This window comes from Sciurus carolinensis, chromosome 8, assembly GCF_902686445.1.
Source record: "Sciurus carolinensis chromosome 8, mSciCar1.2, whole genome shotgun sequence".
Classification (NCBI taxonomy): domain Eukaryota; kingdom Metazoa; phylum Chordata; class Mammalia; order Rodentia; family Sciuridae; genus Sciurus; species Sciurus carolinensis.
The window spans coordinates 119,868,211-119,883,092 of NC_062220.1; the positions used below are offsets into that span (position 1 = coordinate 119,868,211).

The 14,882-nt window shown below is 39.6% G+C and overlaps 1 protein-coding gene across 1 annotated transcript in view; it reads left to right on the forward strand.

Moving 5' to 3' along the window:
* The first annotated feature begins 344 nt into the window (after window positions 1–344).
* The window catches only part of Specc1l (sperm antigen with calponin homology and coiled-coil domains 1 like), a 153,129-nt gene continuing 138,591 nt past the window's right edge, over window positions 345–14,882 (forward strand). The window contains exon 1 of the mRNA XM_047559991.1: window positions 345–496. The gene's annotated coding sequence lies outside the window, so the exon portion shown is untranslated. The remainder of the gene's footprint in view (window positions 497–14,882) is intronic.

Below are 14,882 nucleotides of genomic sequence, written 5' to 3' on the forward strand. Positions count from 1 at the left end.
ACATTGTAAGTATCTGCTGCATGAAGGATGAACCTATTCTCTGAGAAAAATCTCTGGGACTAGCCAACTCTGCACGCATCACCCAGCAGCATCCAGAGAAGCCTGCTGGACCACCCACCCGGAAAATCTCCAGTTTGAGAGTTGACCAGCGGGCGGAGGCTCCGCAGGTAATTTTGTGATGGCCGACCCGCAGTGCGCCTGCGCTAGCTAGGGCCGGGAAGGGCGAGTGGGCGGGGTAGCGTACGCCTGCGCGGTGATGGGGAGTGGGCGGGATCAGTACGGCGCCTGCGCAAGCCGCAGTGGTGGCCCTGAGAGGCGAGGAAGGGGCGGACCGAGGGCGGGGGCCTCTAGAGAGGCCGGGCGGGCGGGGCGAGCGGCGCCGCGGGGTTGGCTGTTGCCCTGAGGCCGGACTCAACGGATCGGGGCCGCGCCACCGGGTGAGCTCGCCGCCCGACCCCAGCCCGGAGCTAGTGAGCGAGCGAGGCGGTGCCGCGCGGTAAGAGCCAGGGCCGGTCCCCTCACTGCGTGCGCCCGCGGCGCCGTCCATCCGCTCAAAGCCGCCCGCGCGGCCTGGCCCAGGCGGCCCCGCAGACCCCGGCGGGCCCCGCGCCTGCGCCATCCCCCTGGTGGGCCCCCCCAGCCCGTCGCGCGTCTGCCCCGTCCCTTTCCCCTGCTGCTGGGCTGACCCGAGTCCGGTGCCGTGGACCTTCGGGTTCCTAGGGCGCCCTGGCTGTTGTGAGGTCTCAGCTGGTTCTGGGTCCCGGGAGCGCGTCGTCTCTGACACGAGAGGATGGGTGCTATTCTTGCTCTTTGCTTTCTTCATGCTCCGGGATAGACTGAAGTCACTGCCCGGTCGTCCTAGTACCTTGTCCTGGGCTGGGACAGCATTGTCCCAGAGTCCTGAAGATCCGGCGCGGGTAGCAAGGTCTGGGAGCCTCGAACCCCAGGCCTGCTGCGGGCGCTGGTTCTGTTGGGGCGGTGCCCCTCGGTTGGGAGATCAGCTCTAAACTGGCGGAATATGTTTTATTCTCGAGACTTGATTAATTGCGTCCGATCGGACGTAAATAACCCAGTGTATTGCTGAGGAAATTTTGCATTTCTAGCAAGATGACTAAATGTCTAAGTTAAGTGGTTAAGTTAGACACATCATAATTCATTCTTGGGCAGCTGCCCTGGAGATGACTAGAAAATCAGTCAGTTTCCAGGTAGATTTAGTCTGTTTATAGATAAAACTAGAATTCCTGTGATCATTCAAATACAGAAAACCTTGATTTGTTTATGCCCTTGATAATTTGTCCTAACGTATAAGAGGAGTGAGGTAAAATTGCCCTCAACTCACTGCCTAGTTCGATTACAGGGAAAAATGATTTTGGTAGAAAGAGTGTCTCAAGCATTGACAATATTTCTTGTTTACAACAGATATAAGAACCTTTAAATATTGCAGAACTCAGCAACGTTTGCTGTCACTAAGGAGGATGAATCGAGATGAAATTAGAATTGTGAACTTCACAGACTAGCAGTCATTTCTGAAGGGTTGGGATGGGACTAATTGTGCCAGTGTAGGCGACAAAGGGACTATATAGTTCAGTCACCTCTCCTTCAACAAATCAGGAATGGAAAATTTTTGAAAAGAATATTGCATCTCTACTGAACATGTAAAATTTTTTTCTTGTCATTATTGCCTAAACTATATACTGTAATACCTATTTACATAGCATTTTCATTGTATTAAGTAGTATAAGTAATCTGAAGATGATGTAAAGTATACTGGAGGATGTGTGTAGGTTGTATGCAAATACTTGGCTATTTTATGTAAGTGTGTTGTGCATCCACAGATTTTGGTTTTTACAATCCCCTGTGGATACTAAGCAATGATTGTCATTTTTTAAAAAAAATTAAAAACAACATACGAAAGTCATACTTGTATGTTATAAAATAGCCAAATCAATACAGAACAGGATATAATGAAAGAAGAAGTAGAGTATTGATCAGGATAAATATTTTTTTCTACAAAGAAATAGCTGAAAGGGCTGGGGATATAGCTCAGTTGGTAGAGTGCTTGCCTCGCAAGCACAAGGCCCTGGGTTCAATCCCCAGCACCGCAAAAAAAAAAAAAAAAAAGAAATAGCTGAACCAATAATTATTTCTATGGAAATGTCTCCTTTCTCCCTTTGATTTAGGGTGCTTAAGACTCAGCAGCTTAAGATAACTGGAGAATGCTTGCATAATGCTTGCCTAGGTATGGAGGGAATTCCTTGACATTCATTTTCAGTGAAAAAATGATATTGTGCCATAGAAAAGCTTTATCGTTGTATGCCTTAGTAACAGTCTGGATAATTTGAGTGTCAAGTTAACAGTATCATAGTGAGTGGCAAGTAATTGTAGTACTTATGAGGAAGATGAAGTTTGTATCAGAATTTCCAATTCAAATTTGAACTTTAAGAATGTGTATCTTCAGTGTTTTGTCTTGACACATGATTTGTTTGGAGCAAAGGTTCTCTTTATAACTGACACAGTGCATTTGATCAGATAATTCAGTTGATAGCATTGCGTAGGTTCAAAATTACTATCAGTGTTGGCTTTTCTTAATGCATAAGATTTGCCATGTAACCATCTACATATTTAAATCTTATGGCTAACTTGCACAAGGTGTTAGTTATGCATACTGCTCAGTTCAGTAGAGATACAGTGACAGTGTCAGGAGACTGGAGAGAACCTCTTCTTGGTTTTATGACTTCGGGCAGGTAAGCTTTCCTTTCTGAACCTTCATCTCCCCATATGTAGATAGAAAAGAAAGGAGCCTGAAGCACCAATTTTAACATTACCTGGTCCTTGTCTACAGAGTCATCTTCAGCCAGGGATAGAACTGGGTCTGTTCACCAGTTCCATGGTACTGTGGTTCCTCCACAAAGATGGGAGGGGATGAGCTGGTTACAGGTTATATAAAGTAGTTGAAATGAATCTAAGAGACTCTGGAGTCAGACTCCTCCTGTGGAACATTGAGAGACCTTTAGTGTATGTAGGAAAAGAAGAACAATATTAGGAATTTTTCATAAAGCTAATTTATTCAGAAGATTCATTTAAAAAAAGAAAAGAAAAGCTACTCTGGAGGCTGAGGTGGGAAAATTGCTTCCACCCAAGAGTTTGAGGCCAATCTGAGCAATGAGCGAGACTCCATTCCAAAAAAATAAATAAATAAAATTAAGCAATTAAGCATATTTTGTGGAAAGATACTGTACTAAATGGTGGCGTGTGATAAGTATAAAGGACAAATACAGGATGCATTATTGTGATTTTTTAGAAATTAAGAGAACCTAAAACAAACAGAAACTCCAAAGGGGATAAAGAGAGCTTAGAATCTGTTGTTTTATTACTTTTGGACTGTTTAGGGAAAAAAACCTTGGGGTTATTACTGTTAAGATTCAAATATAGATTTTTTTAATTAAAATCTTTTATTTTTACAAACTGCATTTTGATTCATTGTACACAAATGTACAACTTTTCATTTCTATGGTTGTACACAATATAGATTCACACTATTCATGTAATCATATATATACATAGGATGATACTGTTTGTTTCATTCTTCTACCTTTCTGTCGCCCACTCCCTCCCACCCCATTTTCCTCTACATCATCCAAAGTTCCTTCCTTCTACTCTCCCCCCAGCACCCCTTCTCATTATATATCGTCATGCACTTATCAGAGAAAACATTCAGCCTTTGGTTTTTTGGGTTTGGCCTGTTTCACTTAGCATGATATTTTTCAACTTCATCTATTTACCGACCAATGCCATAATTTTATTCTTTATGACTGAGTAATATTCCATTGTGTTTATATACCACAGTTTCTTTATCCATTTGTCAGTTGAAGGGCATCTAGGTTGGTTCCACAATCTAGCTATTGTGAATTGAGCTGTTACGAACATTGATCATCACTGCTGCATCACTACAGTATGCTAATTTTAAGTCCTTTGGGTATAAACCCAGGAGTGGGATAGCTGGGTCAAATGGTGGGTCCATTCCAAGTTTTCTGAGGAATTTCCATACTGTTTTCCAGAGTGGCTGTACCAATTTGCAACTCCACCAGCAATGTATGAGTGTGCCTTTTTCCCCACATCCACGCCAACACTTACTATTGCTTGTGTTCTTGATAATAGTCATTCTAATTGGAGTTAGATGAAATCTTAGGGTGGTTTTAATTTGCATTTCTCTAATTACTAGGGATGATGAACACTTTTTCATGTATTTGTTGATCACCTGTATGTCTTCTGTGAAGTGTCTGCCCAGTTCCTTGGCCCATTTATTGATTGGGTTCTTTGTATTTTGGTGTAAAGTTTTTTAAGTTCTTTATAAATTTTGGAGATCAATGCTCTGTCTGAAGTGTGTGTGGAAAAGATTTTCTCCCACTCTGTAGGCTCTCTTTTCACATTATTGATTGTTTCCTGTGCTGAGAAAAAGCTTTTTAGTTTGAATCTGTCCCATTTATTGATTCTTGCTTTTATTTCTTGCACTCTGGGGGTCTTGTTAAGAAAGTCTGGCAAATACAGATTTTTTTTTTCTTTTTAAAATGTATGTATGAGGTCTGGTGCAGTGGCACATGCCTATAATCCCAGTGATTTAGGAAGCTGAGGTGAGAAGCTGAGGCAGTTGGGTTGCAAGTTTGAGTCCTGTCTGGGCAATTTAGCAAAGACCCTTAGCAACTTAGTGAGACTCTGACTCAATGAAAAGGATGAAGGACTGGGGATACAAACTCAGTGGTGGAGTGCCCTGTGGTAAAACTCCCCTGAGTTCAATCCCCATTACGGAAAAAAAAAAAAAAAAAAAAAATGAGTTTCCTTTGTGATCATTTGTCATAATCCACAGACAATGTTAAATTTGCCCAGCATTAAAGTTGATCCTGTTCTGATCATTCTAGTCCTGTCTTACTGGATAAATATCACATCCTCCCTGCCCACCTTCCAAGTGTGTCAATAAAAAAGCCTAGGTAGGGGGGCTGGGGAGATAGCTCAGACGGTAGAGTGCTTGCCTTGTAAGCACAAGGCCCTGGGTTCGATCCCCAGCACCCAAAAAAAAAAAAAAAAAAAAGGCTAGGTAGGGAAATTCCTGGTGGTTGGAATTATTAGTAGTGAATATGCTAGCTGCATGGTAATGTAGTCCCATAGGGTTTCAACATCTGTTCGGAAATCTTTTTGTTTGTTTTTGTTTTGGTATCAGGGATTCAACCCAGGGGAGCTTAACTACTGAACCACATCCCCAATCCCTTTTCATTTTTTTATTTTGAGACAGGGTCTCTAAATTGTGAGGGCCTCACTAAATTGTTGAGACTGACTTTAAAACTGGATCTTTCTGCCTCAGCTTTCTGAGTCGCTAGAATTACAGGTAGGTGCCAACACACCAGGCACCATTCAGAAATCAGTCTTTTCCTCTAAAACATTATGAACATCAAGAAATTAAGTTTGGGCCAGGTGCAGTGTTTCATGCTTGTAATCTCAGCGATTTAGAAGACTGAGACAGGAGGAAGAAATAAGGAAAAAAGAAATTAGGGAGCTGGGGTTGTGACTCAATGGTAGAGCATTTGCCTAACGTGTATGAGGCACTGGATTTGATTTGCAGCACCACATGAGACTAAATAAACAAAATAAAGGTATCGTGTCCATCTGCAACTAAAAAATTAAAAAAAAAAAGAAAGAAATTAGGTTTGGGCTGTGGTGTCACTCTGGTAGAACGCTAGTCTAGTATGCATAAGGCTCAGGGTTTTATCTTAAGCACTGCCAATAAAAATTAAAAAAAATACTTAAAGTATTTTGGGAGGGTTGTCTCTCCCTCTGGAGATAACCCACATTCTCCCTTGAATATGTGTTCCTTGCTTTACCCCCAAAGGCCTCTCTATTGCCCCAATTCTCCATATCTCCTTTCCTAAATTAACCGTTGACCATGCCTTTGGATGGGGGGGGGGATTTTTTGGTTGTGGGGAATGTTGAAGGGGAGAGATCTGTTCCAAAGTGAATGTAATCTGTGCCTTGTGAAATCTTTAAAATTCATGGTGGTCTGCTCTTGATCCCAGATAAGATTTAGAGTTATAGAGATGTATTCTTAAAAAACAAACAAAAGCCTACAGTGGAACAGAATGTATTCAAAAGGTACATTAAATATGTCTTGAGGGCTGGGGTTGTGACTCAGTGGTAGAGCGCTTGCCTAGCATGTGTGAAGCACTGGGTTTGATTCTAAGCACCACATATAAATAATGAATAAAATAAAGGTCCATCTACAACTAAAAACATACTTAAAAAATATGTCTTGAATTAAAATTAATAATATCTCAAATTCTTCATTATACTGATTTTTACATTCTGAGAACTCGCTGCTTTTAACCATCTCCAAATTATCTATTTTCAAAGGATAATTTTGTGACCTTATAAAGAAAACTAAACCATGAGAGAAGAGAATGAAGACCTTTTAACATTGTTTTCCCTGACCTCTTCCCATGTCTTCCTTATAGTTCTATATTTTTTGGTTAAAACCAGAATTTTGCTGATACCTTTCTTTCCAGACTATTGATTTATTCACAGTTATTCTTCCATTTAAAAACCTTCAACTGGACTGGACTCGGTGGTGCACACCTGTAATCCCAGGAGGCTGAGTCAGGAGGATCATGAGTTCAAAGCCAGCCTCAGCAATTTAGCAAGGCACTTAGCAACTCAGCAAGACCCTGTCTCTAAATAAAATACAAGAAAAGAACTGGGAATGTGGCCCAGTGGTTAAGCACCCATGGGTTCAATCCCTAGTACCAAAACAAACAATAAAACACCTTCAGTTGCTCCTAAGAAGGCCCCAGCTTGGTATCCAGAACACTTCATCACTGGACTCTGCCCTGAGCTGTCTTTCTTCCTCTTACCTCTGTTTAGGTGCTTCATTCAGATGTGAACACTTCTTGGTCTGTCAGTCTCTTTACCTCCCTCTGCTGGAATGTTTTTTCACTAATTGGATCATCTCTTTCAAAACCCAGTTCAGATATGACCTTATCTGGTCTTCTGGGCTCCTGAAGACTCACCAAGCACCCTGCATATCTAGGATTTGGCACACTGTGTCTTGTCTACTACCTCCAGTGGATAGTGACACCACTGTACATAGCAGAATGAGTGACTTGATGTAAAGTTGTGAATCTGCTGGGTGCTAATACAGTGTTTATAAAGGAAGTGGATGAACACTTAGTCCCTGCCCTTAATGAAATTTTCACTCCAGTTATAATTGCCCACTTGCCTACCTTGAGAAACCTTCTAGTTGTGCACACCAACCTTCAAAATTCATTTAACTGTGCTTTAGTGACAGATTCAAATCTTGTTTTCTGAAGGAGGGAACTTTGTCTTTATTGTCTATTTTATCATCCAAAAACCAAGTGGGCATCATCTTTGCTTCCAGCTCTGCAAGGAATGTGCATGTGGTACAGATTGCTTCCTCTTGTATACCTACTCTTTTTTTTTTTTTTTTTGCAGTGCTGGGGTTTGAACCCAGGGCCAATTTGAAGTTTTCCTATTGTGCATGTGACCTAGGGAAGATAGGATAAAGAGGAAAAATACTTTGCTTCAAAAAAAAAAAAAAGACCATTGTTATTCTTTTTTCTGAAGTTTATAAGAAAAAAAAAAAAAAAGAGACTCTGGTCAGGCTTAGGAAAGAGACACACAAACTGATAGCAGTGGTGAGAGTTGTCAAGGAATACCTGTTAAAAATGTAAGCTATCCCATTCTTCCTCTCATAGTGTGTGTCTGTGTCTCTTTTGTTTGTGTACTGGGACTGAACCCTGGGACACACTACCACTGAGCTACATCCCTAGCCCTTTTAATTTTTTGAGTTAGGGTCTTGCTAAGTTGCCCACGCTGGCCTGGGCAATGTAATCTTCCTGCTTTAGCTTCCTGACTAACTGGAATTATAGGCTTGTGCTGCCATGCCTAGCTTCTTTTTTGTGTTGTTGGGGAAAATCCCACTTCATCAATACATGGGTTTTGGGAGAAATTTTAGAGTGGAATTATTGTTTTTGTTGCTGGGGATTGCCCATACTAAGCATGCTGTATGTCACTATCTGCACTCCCAGTGGCAATCATATATTTGATACTTTTTGTTTTCTTAAACTTTTTTCATGGAATAACCTGTTATTACCCTAACATGTTATATAATGGCTTTGTAGTAACATTATGTAGTATAAATATATCATTCATTCATTAAGTTTGATAGATATTTACTAAGTGTCTCTTTTGTACCATGTACTATTCTAGGCACAGAGGGCAACAGCATTAAAAAAGCAACATTACCCCCTGGCATTCTTTGGTTCATTCATTCTTTTTTTTTTTTTTTTTGGGGGGGTGCTGGGGCAAGCACTCTACCGACTGAGCTATCTCACCAGCCCCTCATCCATTCATTTTTAAGATGGAGTCTCACCATGTTACCCAAGCTGACTTTGAACTCCTGACTAGGGTCAAGAGATCCTCCTATCTCAGCCTCACCAATAGCTGGGATTAAATGCCACTATGCCTAGCTACTAGAGTTTATTTTTTTAATGGTAGGGTAGAGACAGGGATGAGAAGTCAAGAAAGTAATTAATTATATAGCATAGAGTTCTGCCAATGCAGTTTGAATCTTTGGTACCTATCTGTTTATAGTATGTATGAAGTACCAAAGATAAGATTATTCTAGATGATGTTACTTGAGCTACTGGAGTCAGTGTGATTAGTATTAATCACCTTGCAGATTAAAGTGGAAAAACTTCCATAAAATGAAAAAAAAGTCAGCTGATAAATGTGGATCTGGAATTTTATTGGGTGGGGGGTAAACTGATGAACCTGAAAGATAAATGTGTAATTCCTTGGTAAGAAAGTTTGAACATCTATGAATTGTGCCTACATCCTCCTACTTGAGTGATAATAGATAACCTTCAGAATTGGATGAGTGAAGTAAGTATGTTGAAAGTTTCTCACAAATGGTGCAGAGTACTTGTGGGAACATGGCCAGACTTCCCCTTTTTCCTGAACTTCTATATATTTATTACATTGCCCTATTAATTGTTATTATTATTTTGCAGTACTAGGGATCGAACCCAGGGGCCTCTGCACCTGAGCTACGTCTCTAGCCTTCCCTTCCCCCGCCTTTTAAAAAAAATTTGAGATAGGGTTTCACTAAGTTGCCTAGGCTGGCATTGAACTTGTGATCCTTATGCCTCAGCCTTCTGAGTAGCTAGGATTATAGGCATGTGCCACCATACTTGGCCATTGCAAGATGTATCCTTGCATTGAGATTGTATCCTACAGTAAAAAATATTAACTGGGTGTGGGCTCACACCTGTAATCCCAGAGGCTCAGGAGACTGAGGCAGACATGCAAGTTCAAAATCAGCCTCAGCAATTTAGTGAGGCCCTGTCTCAAAATTTAAAAAAAAAAAAAAAAAAAAAAAGGGCTGGAGGGATATGGCTCAGTGGTTAAGCACCCCTGAATTCAATCTCTGGTATCCAAACAAAAACCACCAACAACTTTATGTTAGGGAAAATAATCTGGGTCACCTGCAGTGGTTAGATATAGAGAAAAATGATGTCCTCACAGGGCAAATTTATATTGATATGCAGCCTGATTGGGCCTCTGCTAAATTCTCCCTGTTGACTCTAGAAATAATGGCAGTTAAAGTGAACTTTAAAAAAGAAAAAAAGGAAGAAAAGAATTTAGACATAAATGCACTTTTTTTTTTTGTCTTTTTGCAGTATTAGGTATTGAACTCAGAAGTGTGGTACCATTGATCTACATCCCCAGCTCTTTTAGTTTTTTATTTTGAGACAGGGTTTTGCTAAGTTTTCTAATTGGGCCTCAAACTTGTGATCATCCCTTCTCAGCCTTCTATGTAGCTAGGATTACAGATGTGTGCCACCAAGCCCAGCGGAAATGCATATTTTGGACACAATTTATTTAACCTTACTCTTGCCTGCTTAGGGCAAAGTCTTGCTCAACCAGTCCCTCCAGCTTGGGACCCACTTGGAACCAGCTTGATTGGGATGAAAAATGAATCTGGTGTTAAACATCAAAATTTCACTATAATGAATAAGATATTAATGAATAAAATATTATTTTGCAAAACAGGTTTTTTGGCATTTCACCAAGGAACACCTTTCCTTGTTTTTAAATTAAAAATCAAAGCCAAAAATGAAACTTGCAAGTATATGTTCAAATAATATTTCTGAAGGCCTAGAGTTGAATATTAATGTCAACTAAGATGCTGTCTAACCACATGAGGAATTTTACTAACTGCCTTTCTTTCTTTTGCTTCTGATGCTCCTTTTCCAACCTCAGTAATTTTCACAATAGTGCTTAGGTGGGTTGGGTTCCCAAACTTTATAAAATTAATTTCATTCGTAAGGTTTGGGAAGTTTATGTTGACCGCACTATGGGATCTAAGGAATATCTATAGCAGCATAGTGAAAAAGTGTACATTTCATTTATACTTTTCATTAAGTGTGGTCATCTTGCAACAAATCTTGAGGTGGTTAGCATAACTCTTATTTTTCTTATTCTATAAATGAGGAAGAGATTAAGAATACAGAACTAACCGGTGACCAAGCTTGGATTTGAGCCCGGGTTTCCAACTAAAAATCCTATGTTCTTTTTATTTTGATACACTGCCTTTCAAGCAGAATGTGCTTGTCCTCTGGTTGGAGGAATTACAGTGCTATTTAACCTGCGAAGCAGAAGACATAGGCTGTTTTGTGAATTGAAATATTTGAAGAGCTTTCACAGGGAAACAGGAGTGGGTTTGTCTTTGTTACTTTGGATGGTGCTGTGGTTGATGGCAGTTAAAGTTTAGCTGACATTTACTCTCAGTGTTAAAAACTGCCCAGGAATTGAAGGTTTGCCCTCCGGAGTTACTACCTAATAGCAAGAGCTATGGGTTGCCCTAAGGTGAATGGCAGATTAAACTTGATCCTACCTTGTCTTACCAGAGTCACCTCTTTTGCTCCTCTTTCTTTGCCTCCCCTCTCTATACCCTTCCTTGTCTGGCCTCTTCTCTAATTATTTTTATACCTTTTCTTCTTTAGACCATGTAGAGGTGTGTTTTTACTATGTTAAAATATCTTGCTATTGAGAAGATACTTTTTAAAAATTGGTTCATTTTTCTCACATTTGGAATATTCTATTTCTTCCATTTTGTTAAAAAAAATAAAATGACAGTAAAGCAAGCTGGTTTATTAGTCTCTCCTTGCAGTCTTGTTCTAGAATTGCACATGGTACCTCTTCAGATCCTCTGAGGAGCACAGTCTGACTGGATCCCTGTCAGACAGTGTAAGTCAAGTGATTTATTTCAGCTCAGGACTAAGTCCCTTAGAGCAGCCCTGTTTTACTGTGAGAACACAGTAGGTTTATGATTAGCCCACACTCCCTCATGGCTTCAGAGAGACAGATCTTAAATATAGTCCTTTCACACATCCAGCCTCTTCTAGGAACTCAGGGACAGCAAGATCAAATCTTGACTTTTGGGGGTATCTTCTCACTTAAAAAAATTCACTTCCTTTCTCAGTTGCCTTTTTAAAGATGAAAATACTATTGTCAAAAGCTCAGGGTTTCCTATCTATGACTTCAGTTACAGAGGTGCGTTCTAGTTTTGTACTGTTATTATTCACTTGCAAATGGCATGCAAGGATGGTGATGATTCCTGAGTTTTAGGCTTGGTAGATTGGCCATCTTGTTTTGTGTGCCAACTCTAGGAACTCTGGACACCTGGAGAGGCTTCTAGTGAAATTCTACATTGCCCCTCCTTAGTGGGCTGCTTCTGCCTTGGCCTCCCTGTGATGGGATTGCTCCCTTACTTGCTAGTGTTGCCACAGTTTTTCATGAACCACACATTGGGACAAATCTGAATTGTTGGAGTGACAGGTTTTCTTCTCGTTTCCTTCAGCTCCTCATCACTTTTTTCTTCCTCATTTCTTTTCTGAATTAATGCTGTCTTGGTATCTAGAGATGCTTCTTCTAACATTCACTCTCTTGGTAGTAAATATAACTGATGACATTGTAGGCAGGGGTGCTGACACATTACCCTGTTGGGTTACTTAAGGAATTTTCATGGTGTGCTTTCTCCTTCCCAGCTGGTAGCCTGCCAACTTTCTTTAAAATATTAGAAATGAATAGGAGGCCATCAGCCCCTTCTTTTACCTAGGCACTGGTGTCTTCAAGGCCTCAATAGACTGAGTAATAAATAGTGTTTTCTTACCTTCTTTTCACATAAGCTACTGATTATAGGTGGAGTTTGGAAAGGGGAGGAAGGTAATTAGGAGTTTTTACAAGTAGCTAGGACTTAAACAATGGTGAGGTAAAATGAGTATTCTTGAGTTGAGGTAAGGGATTAGTTGAGGGAGGAAAAGGCATATGATAGAGTAGGGATCAATCACCTTTGTCATAATGAACCAGACAATTTTGTTTTTTAGTCATTGCAGGCCTTATTGTCTCTCTTGCAGCTAATCAACTTTGTCACTGTAGCTCAGAAGTGCCCACAGACAATATGTAAATGAATGTGACTGGATTTCAACAAATTGTCTAATTTTATGTAATTTTTTCATGTTATGTAATAGTCTCTTGATTTTTTTTCCCCCAACCACTCAATAGTACAAAACAATCTTAGTTTATGGACTGTCCAAAACAAGTGTCTGTTCAAATTTGGCCTGTGGACTATGGCTTGCTGACTCCTGTCATAGATTGCAGAGGAACAGGAAACAGAGGATTTATTAGAGGGCCTGGGAACCCAGTCTCCTGGGTCACACTTAAGGAAGTGTGAAAAAGGAATCCATTTTTGTGATATAATGAAAAATTTAAGGGGAGAATATTTTATACTAATGTGTGTGCCTGATCTCATCTTAGTATTTATTAAAACAAAATTTTTTACAATGGAAAATCTCTTGCATATATAAGTAGAATAATGTGATTAAACACTAGTTGTGATGTGGTTATTACCAACTTCAGCAATGATCAGTACTAGACCTTTTGTGTTTCTCTCTTTTATTTTTCATTTATTATTTTTGTGGTGCTGGAAATTGAACCCAAGGATCATGCATGCTAAATATGCGTTCTCCCACTGGGCTTCTTCCTTAGTCCCGTTGTGAATTTTAGAATCAAAGTGTCCATGTTCTACAAAAAAGTCTACTAGAATTTTAATTGTGATTATGTTGAATATATAGATAAATTTGGGAGAATTGACCTCTTAATAATATTCAATATTTTGGCCCATGAATATAGTCTATTTTTCAATTTATTTAGTTCCTTAATTTTTCTTTGCAGTTATTTTGTAGTTTTGTGTAAAGAATTTCTTGTCAGGGGTCATACTGGGGATTGAACCCAGGGGCCTGCTACCTCATGTCTGCCTCTGAGCCACATCCCCAGTCCTTTTTTAACTTTTATTTTTGAAACAGGTTCTTTCTGAGTTACGTAGTTTGGCCTCCAAATTGTGATCCTCCTGCTTTAGCCTCTTGAGTTGATAGGATTACAAGTGTGCACTGCCATGCCCATTCACATCTTTTACTTTTTTTAGGGTCAGATTTATCCTTAGAATGTGTGTTTTGATGTTAACATGAAGAGTATTTTCAAAAATTTCAATCTCTGGGGCTGGGGCTCAGTTGGTAGAGTGCTTGCCTCGCAAACACAAGACCCTGGGTTCAAATCCCCAGCACCACCAAAAAAAAAAAAAAGAAAGAAAGAAAAATTAAATCTTTAATTTTCATTGCTAATACTTAGAAACACAGTTGATTTTTTGTACACCAATATTGTATTCTGAACCATGCTGTTCTTATTAGTTCTAGTAGCATTCCTTTTTAGATTCCATTGTACATTCTATTAGTGTTGTCTATAAGTAAAAGACAATAGTACTTCTTAATCCCTAATTTGAATGCTTTGTATTTTTTTGCACTTACCTTATTATACTGGCTAGAATCTCTAGTACATAATGAAAAGAAGTGGTAGAAATATATTTCACTGTTTATTTTCTGAGAGGAAAATATTCCATCTTTTTTTAGGGGGGGTGGGGTAGGTACCAGGGATTAAACCCAGGGGCACTTAACCACTGAGCCACATCCCCAGCCTTTTTAAAAACATTTTTATTTAGAGACAGTGTCTCACTAAGTTGCTAAGGACCTTGCTAAGTTGCTGTGACTGGCTTTGAATTTGTGATCCTCCTGTCTCAGCCTCCTTAGCCACTGGAATTACAGGCTTATGCCACTGCAGCTGACTGAAAAAAATTCCATGTTATGCCATTCAGGATGATATTAGCTATGGATGTTTCATAGATACTGTTTATCAGGTTGAGGACATTCCTTTCTACTGATTTATGTGTTTTTTAATTTTTTTTTTGTAGTTGGACTGCATGCCTTTACTTATTTATTTTTATGTGGTGCTAAGGATCGAACCCAGTGTCTCACATGTGGTAGGCAAGCACTCTGCCATAAGCTACAGTCCCAGACCCAATTTATGTTTTTGTTTTAATCAACAGTGATTGTTAAATTTTATTTAATGCTGCTTCTACTGAGATAATCATATAGCTTTTCTTTTTTAGTTTGGAATATGGCAAGTTACATTTCTTTTAATTTAAGACTTGTGGGATATACATTACTTCATCTTGATGTATTATCCTTTTTCTAAATTGTTGGAGTCAACTTGTGTTTATGTGTGCATATTGTTTGCTCACTCTATATATACATTTATTATTACTATTATTTTTATTTTTCTTTGCAACGTGAGGGATCAAACCTAGGATTTTGTACTTGCTAGGCAAGCACTCTACCTCTGATCTGCACCTTCATCCCCCAATTTGCTGTACTTTTGTTTCGAAATTTTGCATTTCTTTTTTTTTTTTTTTAATACTTTTAGTT